This window comes from Danio aesculapii, chromosome 20, assembly GCF_903798145.1.
Source record: "Danio aesculapii chromosome 20, fDanAes4.1, whole genome shotgun sequence".
Classification (NCBI taxonomy): Eukaryota; Metazoa; Chordata; class Actinopteri; order Cypriniformes; family Danionidae; genus Danio; species Danio aesculapii.
In genome coordinates, this window is record NC_079454.1 from 28,203,292 (window position 1) to 28,218,929 (window position 15,638).

General features: G+C 35.0%; 1 protein-coding gene and 1 long non-coding RNA gene across 2 annotated transcripts in view; one reads left to right on the top strand and one right to left on the bottom strand.

The window, feature by feature from the left end:
* prima1 (proline rich membrane anchor 1) overlaps positions 1–15,638 on the top strand; it is a 49,358-nt gene that overhangs the window by 8,450 nt on the left and 25,270 nt on the right. The window lies entirely within an intron of this gene.
* On the bottom strand, positions 9,381–11,508 carry LOC130247960 (uncharacterized). Its single transcript, XR_008839581.1, has 4 exons — positions 11,463–11,508; positions 10,623–10,667; positions 10,236–10,393; positions 9,381–9,801 (listed from the first exon to the last, which is right to left on the bottom strand). It is a non-coding gene; the product is annotated as an uncharacterized LOC130247960 (long non-coding RNA).

Genomic DNA, 15,638 nt, shown 5'->3' on the forward strand with positions numbered 1-15,638 from the left:
ATATATATATATATATATATATATATATATATATATATATATATATATATATATATATATAAATATATATAAACAAAAAGCAAAACAAGTGATGTACTAATGTTATTTTCACATTATGAAATTAGGACATAAACATTCTGACTAATATATTAACAGCAGATAAAAATTGTTATCATAAACAAACAACAAATATTTATTTTTGAATCTGGTAGAAATCAGAAGAAGGGGCAAACTGTTACTTCTCGGCTCACAAATGTAATATTATTAGAATTTGGTGAAAACCACCACATTGACTAATTGTAATATTCTGCTGCTTTTGTAATATTGTACTCTGCTTACCATATTCTCAGAGACATTTACTGTAACGTTCTCCCATGTTTTGGAGGACTAGGAGCTCATGCTTTTTCCAGCAACCAGTCATGTATGCTCCTCAGCAGCTAACTTATTGACAGTATCATTCATTGACAACAAATTTCTTTATCAATAATTACCAATTTTATCAGTTAGTTATAACAACCTTATTCCTCAGTATCAACAATCACACTCGTTGTTTAAGTGAAGTTTGCAACAACGTGTTTTTTGTCGCCATTGCAAATTTTTAGCAAGCTTACAGTGCAGTAAATACAACTGGTCCCTACTCCTCAACTTGTCTATCTCGATTCCTTTTGAATAGTCACATATTTAAATCGTATTTTCAACCAGCTCACTGTGAATTGTTACATTTTTAATAGTTCATTTATTTTATTTTAGGCTTAGTCCGTTTTTATCAGGGGTTGCCACAACGGAATGAACCGCCAACTTATCCAGCATATGTTTTACACACCGAACACCCTTCCAACTGCAACCCAGTACTGGAAAACATCCATACACACTCATTCACACACATACCCTATGGACAATTTAGTTTATTCAATTCACCTATAGCTGGAAACAAGAGCACCCAGATGAAACCCACGCGAACATGGGGATAACATGCAAATTCCACACAGAAATGCCAACTGACCCAGTCGGGACTCGAACCAGTGACCTTCTGAGGCGACAGTGCTAACCACTGAGCAACTGTGTTGCCCCATTTTTGATAATAACTAAATCTAAGTTTGTTTTAAATTAATATATTATAAATATTTCATACTATACATAAAATGTGGTAATGTATAAATTCACTCATAGCATTTATAAACTATTTAATGTACATTTTGTTTTTATTTTTGAAAATTCAATTATGTTTTATTATTTAAAATGTATTAAAGTGTGTGTAGTGGTTATTTGGCATAAAAACATTGTGCGTTTTGCTATTGACCAAAATGTTAATATTTGTACATAAAACAATATTTTAAATTAATCATCAATAAATTCAAAATCAATACATTTTTAAACGTACATCTTCAGATTAAATGTTGGTATTGACAATAGTTTTTAATCACTAATAAACCTACTCTACAGATAAAACAATTGCATATCCATCACAGGACTAGCTGTTTGTAGAATGTGATGTTATTCCTTGAAATCTAGGCAGAAAGTTGCTGCCTTAAAAACAACAGGATAGCAGGGAGAGCTTTTGAAATGGCAAGTACTTCTCTCCTCTTGTCAGCCTCTTCTCCCTCCGGGCCTGTCGACTTGACTCCCCCTCCTGACAATCAAAGTAAGGGAGAGAAAAAGCAAAGCTAATGTCTCCCTGTCCAGAGGGCTGTTTTGTCTTGCAAGTGTATCTGCCGGTTTATGCTAATTCAAAGCATGTCAACATTAATTAAGCGTTTCAGCATCTTAGGAAGTAATTAAGTGTAGCCAAATCAAAAACACATTGTGACAAAACCCAAATAAACTGTAACAAATTTATCACTCTGCATCTTCCCATCAGGTGAAACCAATGGCACCATTTTTTGAGATAGCAGCCAATGTTTTTGCTTGTACGCCATGACCGCAGAAAATTTTCCCTCTTATCACACTTCTGAATTATTCAAATGTGTGCAAGTGGGATAGCTTGCTATAGGGAAAATTGCTGTGTCAGAAGTGTAAAATTGTCCTGTACAGTGAGAAGGCAGTCAGTGGCTCGGCTTGCTTGAAATGCAACATTATATAACCTTGTAGAGAATAGGTATGGTTGAGCATCCACAGTTAAAGACTCTCACTCGGGTTAAATGATAGTTGCAATGCTAACGTACTCCCTTCATGCCTCTGTGGTGCTTGTTTTGTCAGTGATTGTGGCATGCATGTAAACAATTGATCAAAAATGAGCTATTTAATATTGTTTTAGGCAGTGTAATCTGTACTTGTAGTCTGGTTTTCTTGGTTTGTTAGTTCTGTATTAAAAAAAAAGAAAGATTTTAAGTAATTTTTGACTGAACATCCAAAACAAGTTTGTGCTGGGCTAAGTGTGCTCATTGTATGGCCATACATGTGATAATACTTTTACTCATAAAGAACTCAAGAAGAAAGAGTCTGAGTAGTTCCAGGAAAATAAAGATCTGCTACAAGGACACTACTGCAGTCCTGAGGCCTGTGTTAAATTCTAAACTGCAGTAATGCAAATATACTGAGAATAAACAGGTATTCTTGAGCATTTCTTTTTTTGAATGGTTGGAGCTTGTAACATGAGATCCAATTTTTCGTTATACTTCAGATGTATTTGGTTTATGTTGCCTTCATATTTCAGTCAAACTCCACCACTGTTGGTTTGGAGGTGCCCTAAGACCCATCTCTTCACTGTCTAAGATAAATTTGCATGTGGATTGGCTTGATTTTGACTCAACAAGGTTCATATCAGAGAGAGGTAATGAACCACACTTACATAGTTTTAAATTAAATAAATCATGGAGTTTATGGAGTAACTTTTTGTTTTAACTAATAGTTTGGAATTAATGTATATAATATAATATAATATAATATAATATAATATAATATACGGTGCTCAGCATAATTGAGTACACCCCAATTTGAAAATGAATATATTTATCCATCTCTCAGTGAATAAAGGCAAAATGTTTTGGTGTATTTAAACAAAACAGATTTATTAAACAGATATATTTATTGAAATAATATTTTAGTCACCAAAAATATTTAGAAATTGAAAGATAATACAATTAGTTTCAAGCAAAGTATTGCAAACAAAAAATGACAACCTACAAAATTTCAAATAAATGAAATTTTTTTTTTTGCTACTCTTGATTTTTCCTCTTTTTTTAAAATTATTAAATTTGTATTTAATATTTTTCTATAATATATATTTGGGTGTACTCGTTTTTGGACCGTTATAATAAGTTATTTTGTTAGAAAAGCTCCAGATTTGGCTTTAATACTGACTAATCTAATGTATATGCACAAATATATTGTATAGCTTCCTAATAAAATTTGTGAGGGGTGTACTTATATATGCTGAGCACTGTGCTATAATAATATGTTTTTCCCCAAAAAACTACAGAAAATTTCAGGTTGCTTTCCTTCATATTTTCTATAATCTTGTCTGATGACTGGACCATAGCGCATATGAAAGAGGGGTGTAACACCCACTGACATTTTCACTGACTGTGAAATTGAGAAATTCAGCTGGCATAAAGTAAATCTGATGAATCAGGAGCCGTTCACCTCTACTCGCACACTCTGCACCTTCCCCACTGTCCAATGTGTTGTGGAGCCTATCTGCTAATGTTACATGGATTGATCCCCCATGATCCTATTTGTCTTATTTGAGAGGACATTGGTGATCGTAGAACATTAGTAGATTGACAGTCATTTGCTGAAAGCCAGGCGGTTGCTCTGTGATACGCTAAGCTGCAAATAAGTTCAAAAACTTCAAGTCTTATAGCTTGGAGGGAAGGCTGTAAAGCTTTTTTTATGTACTGCTAATTAATGCTTTCCATTTCAGGTTAATTACATCCTAGAGAGGCTGATCACACTTATTATGATGCAGCACTTTGAATGTTTTATTTAGAGTGTCTTTGTATTTTTTATTATATATATATATATATATATATATATATATATATATATATATATATATATATATATATATATATATATATAATAAATTGCATTAGAATATGCATAGTTACTATTGGTACATTTGCATGTGGGTGTTTCATTTATTTATAACCTTTCCGTATAATTAAGAAAATGAATGAGATGAAAAATTGTGACCTGCTATTATTGTGGCTTTACTGTGCAATTTCTGGAGTATGGTTCTCCTTATTGATTTAATTAGCTTTTTACATTGGATGGGATGACAGCAGGCAGTTGAACGACCAACTGTTATTTTACTCAGAAACTTGGCAAAAGGTCTAAATCCATAATGAAAGTGCACCAGGCAGCACAATGAGAAAATTAGCTTGCGGTATTGCACCAAAGGTCAAAATAAATGAGGAGAAACAATATGAAAAAATATTTACAGTCACAGCCATTCCTATTTGGACAGGATTAGATTTCAATGCTGTAGCCTGAGATGTTTGAAACATTTAGCAAGCGAATTATGTAACATAATATGTTACACTTTAGCTAAAGAATTAGGAGTCAGTTGCCATCATGATGAGCCAACATGTTAATATGTTTCGAAAATACAGTTCAATGCAATTGTTGCTAAAACCCTTGTAAATACTTTTGTAAATTCACGCCACTGAAGTCACGTACTATCTCTTTCTAGCTCTTCCTCTTGCGCATATAGCCCAGTGCCGCTGGCAAATGTCAGGAGTTGTGGTGGAATGTCAGAAGTCACGGTCTGGCTCCACCACATCTCCTCAACCGATCGGACAGGACGTGCTTTCAGGTCTGGCTCTGCACCAGGCTCCTAGCTTTAATTAAAGAGGGCTTTAGGATGTGTGCCAGAGACTTCGGAGAGTCGCTTTCATCGATCACCCCCACCGTCTCATCTAGCTTTCCACACCCCCACAGCTTTGGATCTTCTTTGTGCTCTCTTTTCATTTTTTCATTTCGCCACCCATCATCACTGGATGATGGAGTGATGTTTTTCCTGTTTAGTATGACTAACTAAGTAGGATGGGGGAAGCAGTAGTTGCCTGCAGGCTCTGCACTGACCTTTGCTCGGATGCACTTTGTCATGAGTGTGGATCAGCCACCCACAGGGATGGAGGCCCACGATTGCTCTCTCCCTCTTCATGCAGACTTTTCCATTGTAGAAATACAATGGAGTCTATTCCTACCTGCACACAAGTGGTCTGTGGCAATGGTGATTGAGGATAAATATGAGGTACATGTATTATGGGTGCTTTCGTTAAATGTTGGTAAGAAATGTCCGCTAAATTAAAGCCAGCGATGTCCATGTCTTAGTTAATATCTGATATTATTCAAGTACAAGGAAATCAGCAGATGGTACTGCAACCAAAGAGAGAGTGAGAATAAAAAAATGATGAGCTCATACTTTGAGTAGTAAGCTGGGCTTGACATTAACACCCGCCAACCTGCCAAATGCAGGTAGATTTCAGCTGTGACGGGTAAGACAGACACTCCCACTAGCCACTTTGGCTGGTTGAAAATAATTTTGCTGGATAATAATTTTTAAAAGCAGGGTTCGACAATAAGGATGGTCCAATATGCATGTAAATGTGATCTTAGAATTGAGATGCAACACAACAATAATAATTGTGTTCGCACGAGCAATAGAAAGCAGGTGAATACCGAATGAGAGGATAATCACTCGCGCTAACAGCTGAGGTGATGCGCGTGACTGTTTAAAATATGTGCGCGCTCCTGTTTCCTTGCGTGAAGCAACTGTGACTAGAAATACAACTGATGTAATCGGTTCTCTTTCAAATAGACTAGACAAAAAGTGATGAACATGTCCTGCTGCTTTCAAGAGTTCCAGATTTGTCTTTTTGTGAGCAGCACCGGTTGCTTTAGCTTTTACCATTCTTTGAACAGTTTATTTATGGGACTAGCGTTAACCGTGTGTTTGATCATCCTTCCATTATTACACGGTATGTTTTTTTTTACCTGCTTTCTTTTGCGTTAATATGGTTTAATTATCATTTTTTACTATAACATTGCTTTAATGGGAGATTAACTCCCCATTTGTTAACCGGTGATCTGGGATCTTTAGCCAGGACAGATTACTGTGCATATGTGTTGTTAAATAAAAAGTATAGTATACAGCTATATTTTGCTTATTTTGACACATTTAAAATTTGTGGCTAAGAAATAATTATTCATTTATGTTTTGTGTGGTCAGAGATAAATTTGGCAAATCCTTCATTTTGAGTTTTGAAAATTCTGTTAAATAAATACTAATTGTAATACTAAGAAACTATGACCCATTTGCTCATGATTATTGAGCAAGCTCATACACGACACAAAAAAAGTGAAATGAATGTGGAGGCATGTGGATATAACGCAAAATCTAAATCTAATAATTTTAGCACGTCAAAGTCATATTTATGTGTATAAAATATATTTTCCCAAGAATAAAAATGTGGCTAGTGAAAATGGCGAGTGGCTAGTAATGTTGGAAAACTACTAGCCACAGTGGCTGGTGATTAAAAAAGTTAATGTCAAGCCCTGGTATTAAGAATTAGTCTGGAGTTAAAAATTCTTGGAAATTTCCTCAAAGTCCCTGACTTTGCTTTTTTGTGTGGCTGTCCAATAAAAATTGCAGAGCTCCATGGAGTTATTGTTTTATATATATATATATATATATATATATATATATATATATATATATATATATATATATATATATATATATATAATATCTGGCAGCCTGTCAGTCCTCTTATTTTAAAATCAGTTTTGCCCTGGCAATCCAGAGCCTTGTAACTCCATTAAACAGGAGAGCAGGTACAAAAATAGCCTAATCTAATAGGCCTGTTTAGCTCTGCCTTCATGAGACCGAACCTCTAATATGTCTGATGCTTCATCACAGACAGGAGATGCTATGGTTCACAGTTTACATGTTACAGGTACTCGGATCAAACTTCACATATGCTGGATTACATTATTACAAGCATTTTCTGGCACATTATGCTATTTTAAGCTTACTAAATTTGTTTTTGAGGTCTCCTGCAATAGGGTTGCTTCCATTCAAAGTTAAAAGATTTTCCGCTCTGGTGGCTTCAACAGTTGTAGCACAGATTTTACAATATCACTTTTGAGTCTGAAGATAAAACATTGGAAAAACTATCTAACCAAATCAATACCTTGTTTTCAATGAGGGGTTTTAACTTGGGTTGTGGTTAATTGAGATGTTCCAACAAATGTAACTATTAACAATGGCTTGTGGCGCAAATGCCACTAAAAATTAACAAAAGGCAAAGGGCAAAATCGCTGCCCTCCACTATCAAACTTCACAATTTTGTGTAAAGGAATGTGAAGTGTCAATTTGTGGCATTGCATTTAATCCTGTACATGTTGAACCAGACGTATTTTACTTCTTGTTTGTCACAGTGCCGAGAATAATAACCAGTCACACATTTCTATTGAGTTTTGATCACAATGGCCAATCAAACCTTTAGATTAGCCAGAGCAGAACATGAGTTTTGTTGTGCATATGCAGGGTAAATGAAATTTGTGTGCTCACAAGATATAAACAAGAAAATACAGATACAGTGTAAGAGATTGATTTCTCAGTTTTAGGGTTTGCAGAGGGGTTTAATGAAAGTACAAAATTCACACATGATTAAATATTTTGTGTTTACAGTAAATTTTTTTCAACATGATATTGACAACACAAACCAACTAAATGGTTTGAGAACATCCAATGAAAACCACAGACTGGCATTATGCAAATACACTCACGGCCACTTTATTAGGTAGAATTGTCCAACGCAAATTTCTAATCAGCCAATCACTTGGCAGCAACTCAATGCATTTAGGCTTGTAGACATGGTCAAGACGATCTGCTGCAGTTCAAATTGTAACAAACCACACCGGGTGCCACTCCTGTCAACTAAGAACAGGAAACTGAGGCTAAAATGATCACAGGCCCACCAAAATTGGACAGTAGAAGATTGGAAAAACCGTTGCCTGGTCTGATGAGTCTCAATTTCTGCTGCGACATTCGGATTGTAGAGTCAGAATTTGGTGTCAACAACATGAAAGCATGGATCCATCCTGCCTTGTATCAATGGTTCATGTTCCACTGGTGGTGGTGGTGGCGTAATGTTGTGGGGGATATTTTCTTGGCACACTTTGGGCCCATTAGTACCAATTGAGTATTGTGTCAACGACACCGCCTACCTGAGTATTGTTGCTGACCATGTTCAACACTTTATGACCACAGTGTACCCATCTTCTGATGGCTACTTCCAGCAGGATAATGCGCCATGTCATAAAACGTGAATCATCTTAGATCTCAGTTTCTTAAACATGACTATGAGTTCACTACTCAAATGGCCTCCACAATCATTAGATCCTCAATCCAATAGAGCACCTTTGGGATGTGGTGGAACAGGAGATTCGCATCATGGATGTGCAGCTGACAAATCTGCAGCAACTGCGTGATGCAATCATGTTGTTACAACTTTTTTTAAGTCTAGGAGTTTTTTTGTTTAAAAGGCATAACAAAGAAGACTAAAATTTGGGAAATAATATTAAATTAGAACTAGTAAAAAAGATGAATGTGGAGAACACACTTCAATCCACTTCAAGCCCTCGGAGTGAAGAGTCAACACAAGCTTTAGAAAAAATAAACATTAAAATTTATGTAATAGAAAAATAAGAACTTTAACAGAAACTAGATGTTAAACGGAGTGAGTATAACCTAAAACAACAAACATAAAGCTACTAAGTTTAGAGCAGTGGTTCTCAAACTTTTAAACCAGCAACCCTCAATGCTTTAGTTATTTTCATACACTGTAAGCCCGGACAGGTTGATTGAACTTAAAAAATTTATGGAAACTCGTTGCCCTAAAAAAGCTAATTTCGTCTTGTTGAAAAAACAATACTTTTTAAGTTTATTGTACTTAAGATTTCAAATGCATTTAATTAAATATTTAGTTGACTGAAATAAAGGTTTTTAGTACAACACTATTGAAATCTTAGGTACAATAAACCAAAAAGGTGTTGTTTTTTTAACAAAACTAAATTAGCTTTTTTAGGGCAACGAGTTTCCATAAATTTTTTAAGTTCAATCAACCTGTATAGGCTTAATACATAAAATCTTGACCTGAATGTTGTGACAGAAATAATTTAAAATTTAGCTATTCACTATAAATGATTTAATGAAAATACACTTACATTACAAACAAGGACAAAGAATAAAAATTTACTTTACACTTTATTTAAAATCACTTAGGAATATCAATCCGAAACAAGTGACAAAACTAGAAAATGCCTTGTACAACAATCAGTTAATATTTATTGTTATAAATCGTATTAAAACAATTGTTTAATCTTTTAAACAATTTTTACAAACACATACAAATAATAAACAACCACAGTATGTTATTAAATTGTAACATTATGGAATATTAACACTTGCCAAACACTAAGGCATAGTTTAAAAAAAATTTATCTCACAGTTAGGACAGCAAGCCTGAAGGAATATGCCTTTTCTGTACCTTTTTACATGGCAAGTTGATTTTTTTTAACAGCCAGAATCTTACCCTTCAGCGTCTTCTTACCCAAACTTGTTGAATGAAAAGAAGGGTATTGTCCATGCACTAGGTAGGTGTAGTATATAGGTTAATCCAAAAAGTTACATGGCCTGGGGTATATTGTCCATTTCAACATTCCCCTCCTAGATGATTCCCACTGAGGATGGGTGGAGGTGGAAGGACAGGGGTTGCAGAGCCACATCTTAATTTTCTCGGTTAAGGAATCCAGTGGGCACATGTTGGCATGAGTCTCCATAATCTGAAGCTTACAACAATAAATAGATAACATAAATAAATCTTAGAGGTGTACATTTGATTTTAATATATATTACTTGTATTGAATGTTTTAGTTCTATGCAAACATAATTTGTTAATTGTATACCCAAATAAATCCAGTATTCAATAATACATAAAATATGAAAATACTACAAAACACTAAATATTTTTTTTTTTGTATACAAGTCATTGCATACGGCATGAAAAGATTTGATATAATTAAATTACTAAAGATTTTATGTTATTCTACTTATCATTTTAGAGTTTCAAAGGTGTTGATCATTATTCTATTTATTAATGAACTACAAGAAGACATTGTTTGGGTGATTTATTTATTGTTATTGCTAACATAAATGCACATTAAGAAACATGATACAAAAAAACTTATATTAATATACAAAAACATGTATTAATGATACTTACAAAACATGCTTTGAAGAACTCATGCTCTGAAGGGTCATCACCAAGAAGTACTGGAAGCACTCAATGGCAACACAGTGAGACCTCTCTTTGACCTGAAGATCTGAATCAGGTGTGTACAGTGATGATCAAGAGACCCATAGGTTGAATTCTTGATACACCTGTAATAGTAAAACACACAAAAAAGTTAATTAACATCAGAGAAATGTCAAAATTGAACAACTGTAAAATTAACATGTTACCATGTTTATCAACGATGTACTCCTTTCATTACAAGTACATTCCTGATATATGCATGGAAATGGCTGGTTCTTGCATAGCTTCCATGTTTAATTCTGTAATGTTTTAAAAATAACTCTCTTTTGTCACAAGCAAATGTGCAATACTTACATTTTTATTTCATCCTGGTTGGCCTTGCTTTGATCTTTCTGGAATCTGCAGTTACAAAAACATACATTAGTTTACTAGCTGACAAAACACATTTATATTTGTTGATCTGTTTACTCCAAATTTTTCCCAAACAGATACTGTTAACCAAATGAATTAGAGAGCTACAGCTATTTATTGATGTAGCTTTTCATTCTAATAACCTGAAAATGCACTTGCTAAGATCATGTTGATGAGCACGAGGTTACATATCTTTAAAAACTGCTGACTAACATGGAATTGTATTTCTTAAATGTGAAGAAAGCGGCAAATCTCAATGTATTCTAGTCTGTTTAATACTTCACTTACAAAGAAACATAAAAAAGCTCAGGTTGATGCTATGCTAAACATCTCTGACGATACATAACCACCACTGAAAAAAATAATCAATTTACACAACAGATAACGCGGATGACTCATCGAATACAACATCAATATTAAACTTCACCTCATAAAGCATGTTTTCACGTACAGTAACTGTAACGTTAAGTTATAATGCGGCGGCCGCGATCGGTTATAACGTAGCATAAATGAACACGCTAACACAGGCAAAACTTACATTCACTTTTTTACAAATTATATGTTTGATGTCACGATCGCATTACGCACGTCTTTGCACTTTGAACTGTATATAAATGTGGTAATGGCGGTTGCGATTGACCGGAACAATAACATGATCCTAACGTTAGACACAGCTTAATCTTACTTCTTAATGTAGCTTTCTTGTTAACTGTTACATGCTTTGTTTATTAAAGGAAAACAATGCGTGGGCTGTTTGAGACAAAAATATGAAATTGTACTCACAGTGATCAGCAGCCATTCGAAAATGCGCGCTCACGCTGTATCCACCAGTGACGTCAGTCCAAAGACAAAGAGCCAATCACATTTTCCCTTGCACATCACTACTTTGACAACGGACTAGAATAAGCTTTGTTATGTACATTCAATTTAAACATTCCAGTAGAATCAAAAATATCATGCAAATCGTACAACAAACTAAACAAATTGAGTAATTGAGCAAAAAAATTGGTATTTATGTTTATTGAATCTAGATATTTTGAATTAATACAACTTTAGGGATAACAGTGTAGCGGACTTGAAGCCAATGGAAGTCTTTTATCCACTCTTCGAAAAATGTAGATGGTGGATTAACATTCACAACATGATCAGTAATCAGATGTGCCATTATTTGTAGCTTTAGGTGTTTCTAAAACTAAATCTGTCAGTGTTGTTTTCATTCTCATCTTCAGCGCTTTACATTTTTGCGGTTGTAGCTCCTGTCATCTGAAGACAGGAGGCGTTGACTGAGTGATTGACAGCTTATTTAGCCAATCCATTCGTGTTCAGTTCTTAGAGCAGAGGGCCAATAAGAAGAGCGCAAAGGCGGGGCAAGCGTTGCGGGCTTTGAGCACCACTTGGCATTGTTTACTGCGGCAAGTTGTCATGACAAGTTTTAAACTGTTCCTGAGCACTGCGTTTCAAGTACAAAGATGCATTCTGCATGAATGTGTCCTAAATACTTTATGAATTTATTAGTAATATCTTTTGAGAAATCTGAAAATATTAGCTTTCACTTGTAATACTGAAAAATATATATTATAATCACTGAAAATTACACATTTTTTAAATCACTCTCGTGACCCCTTGAGATTACTCTGCGACCCCTGCAGGGGTCGCGACCCCCAGTTTGAGAACCACTGGTTTAGAGGACTAGCTTCAGTGTTTTCTCTAGGATTTTTTCCAGCTGTGGTGTCACACTCTGTTGGGTCTTTTACACCGATCTACTAACTACCTGTGGCGTTATTTCATTGACAAATGTAGTGAGCGCAGTATTACGAGTCGAGATCGCATTTATGTAATTTCTTGCACACCCTAAGATATACGCTGGTCAAGTGCAGGTTTTCTTGTGCGCTTTCAAACAAATGCTGCTGAAATGTGATTTAGTGCATTTATGTAACAAGTATGTCGCCAACATTTATTAGATTTGCTAGGAATAATTATAAATGTCTCTAATAGACCTACCGAGCGGCATTAATGCGTCCTGAAGTAAAGTGAAACAGCCATAAACTCCAAAATAAAGTCCTCTATAAATTTTAAAATATTATAAAGCATTGTCTATTATCTGTAAAATTTAATTATGGAAACTGTGTTCATCATAATAACTGAAAGCTATGCTGTGTTTGCTGGCCTCTCGCATCATGCACCTGTCAGTCAGTATGTCACCTTAAAGGGTTAAACAAATGACGCACAGCACTACTATGATTACAGAAATATTCACGCTGTCATAACTCACTTACCTTTTAACAGGTTTTAGTGCGATTATAACCTGCTATTAAAAAAACAACAACGACTGAATGTTTTGAATGAGTAATAATGTAGCAGTTGCGGGAAGAATTTTGGAAGCCATGAAAGAATGAATGTAGCGGAAACCATGAGCTTACCTAATGCAAAAATCAAAGATGAAAATCAACAGCATAAACTTCCCTGATCTTCCTCTCTCAACTATAAACAGGTGAAAAGATATACAAAATAAAACAAGGCACTCACCCTTAAATAAATCTGGATTAAATAAATAAATATGGACCAAAATCTCTAAGGAATATTTCCAGTACCTTGTTGAATCTGTGCCACAAAGAATTTAAGGCAGTTCTGAAGGCAAAAGGGGGTCCAACCAGGTACTAGTAAAGTGTACCTAATAAAGTGGCCAGCGAGTTTATATTAAAGATCTATGCATGTCAGTTACGCAAGTAAAATTGAAAATGCTGATGACAGTTTTGACCGTTCTTGTTTTGTTTTTTAGAAGACAATACAGAAGCGAACAGCATTGTGGTTTAATCCAGTTGATGAAACATGGATTAATTTACTATTCCAGCCCAAATGATTCGCTTAGGCCATTTAAGAGCGTAAAAGCCTATTGGATCCCAGTGTCACTTTTCCCATGCCAAAATGATCTACATGCACAAGGGTCCAATTAGTTGAGTTCACTCAAGACACTTTTGGCACTGGAGGTCATCTCTTTGGGACCAGCCATGTATTTCGGTAAGTACATGTGGGCCATTTGAGACTAAGAAGTCTTCTGAGGACAGGCCTTGTCTTCCAGGCAGTCATTAGGACTATTAGTCATTTCAGTCTTTGCTTTGTTGTCAGACTGAGAGCATGTTCAAAAGACGCTGATAGCCCTATGGAAGTAGACAGATTTATGATAAAGTAATGAACAAATAGCATCACAGGTGTGTTTTCTTTATGGCATCACAATATGTTGGCATTAAATTTGTAATCAACTAGAATACATCCACCTAAATGTTTTTACAAATAAGCAAGTCCACTCTGACATTTAAATAAGGTCACGGAGGTCATCTTTGCACTCTCTATTCCTATTTATTCACACTAAGGCTTTCTGCCTTCTCGATAATGTATTTTGATTTCCGGGTGTGCCGCCGGTTATCAGTAATGATTCTGACTTGGAAATCAATACAAGAGTTAGTTTCTGCTCTGCTGAATTATTTCTGCAGTTATGTGTTTGCATTTCTTCCGCTCGTTCAGAATGGTGAGGATCGGGAGCATCAATCAGGATAATAAACAGCAAGAGAGAAGCCCATATGAAGTTGCTGATGCATTGGTCTCAACCCAAGGGAGAATTGTTCAGTAATTTATACTCCAAAGCTGGCTTATACTTCACAGTCCTTTAATTAATTGGACGTTTGAGTGAATAATGAGGAATAAAAGTGATGTTTGGGGTATTTCTAAAGTGTAACAGTTTTTTTTCTCACTGAAATAATGCTGGTTCTTGTGCCGAAGCAGTTGATTACAGTGACACTTTGTTAAAACCTGCCCACTTGCTTAACAAGGTCTTAACTGATTATGTTATTACATAACCTGCCCCAAACAAGGATGCTGCATCACTGGTTACAGGTTTTGAGAACATCATCTACATAAAGAAATGCTTTGTTTGTGTTATTATGAGCTGATTTTCATGAGAAACAAGAGTTAATGAGACATACCATTTAAATGTCAAGCTGCCATTTTTTTTAATTATCTTTTAAGAACTGATTATTTAGCAAGGATGCAATAAACTGCTAAGTGAAAAAGAAGACTTTTAAAATGTATCTTTTGAAAATAGTTAATCAAAAGAGTTGTATATCAGTTTTTTAATCTTTTAAAAAATATATGAAATGTGTCTTAAAGGGCACCTATGATGAAAATCCTCTTTTGTTAGCTGTTTGACAGGACTATGTGTAGGTATAGTGTGTCTTCAGTCATATCGGGATGATATAAAGACAATAAGTCTCTTTTTTTTTAATTTCCTGATGGTAAAACAGGATCCAAATCCCTCCCATTTTGAAGCCGACCGCATTGTAATGTAGAAGTATGGTTTCCCCACCCACAGAATTGCTTGACAGCTGCATATTAACATGCATGGGATTAAACGATCTGTTTAGCTCTCTGTGATCATCAATCATCATCAAATGTGATCAAGAATGAGTTTTACAAGTTTAAAACATTTTTAAAACAGTGCATGTTTGTAATTAATTACAGAGATTTTACCGTCTTTATCACCACAGTACGCATGTCAGTACAATTATAAAAGAAGACATTTTATTTCCAGTTTGTGAACATTAAATCAGGTTTATTTCGTTTCATTAACACAACGGATGCCCATACAGCAGTGATATAGTAACATGCATCCTGTCACATTTGCCATGCAAAAACAGTGCAAAGTTAAACGCGTGCGCTGTTTGTGTGTGAACTTTTTAACAACATCGTGTGTAACTCATTGTGGCAGAAAGGCTTGAATTAACTCCACAAGAAATACATCAAATAATCATTGAGAAAGTTCTAACTGTATTATTTCTCACAAACGATACATGAGATCTTCTTCCTTCATGTCTGTCATTGTGCTGTTTATCTGATGCAGCTGAAGCGGAGATTAAACGCATGTTCACATCGAAAGCGACAAGAGCATCAAAGTAACCGGAAGTC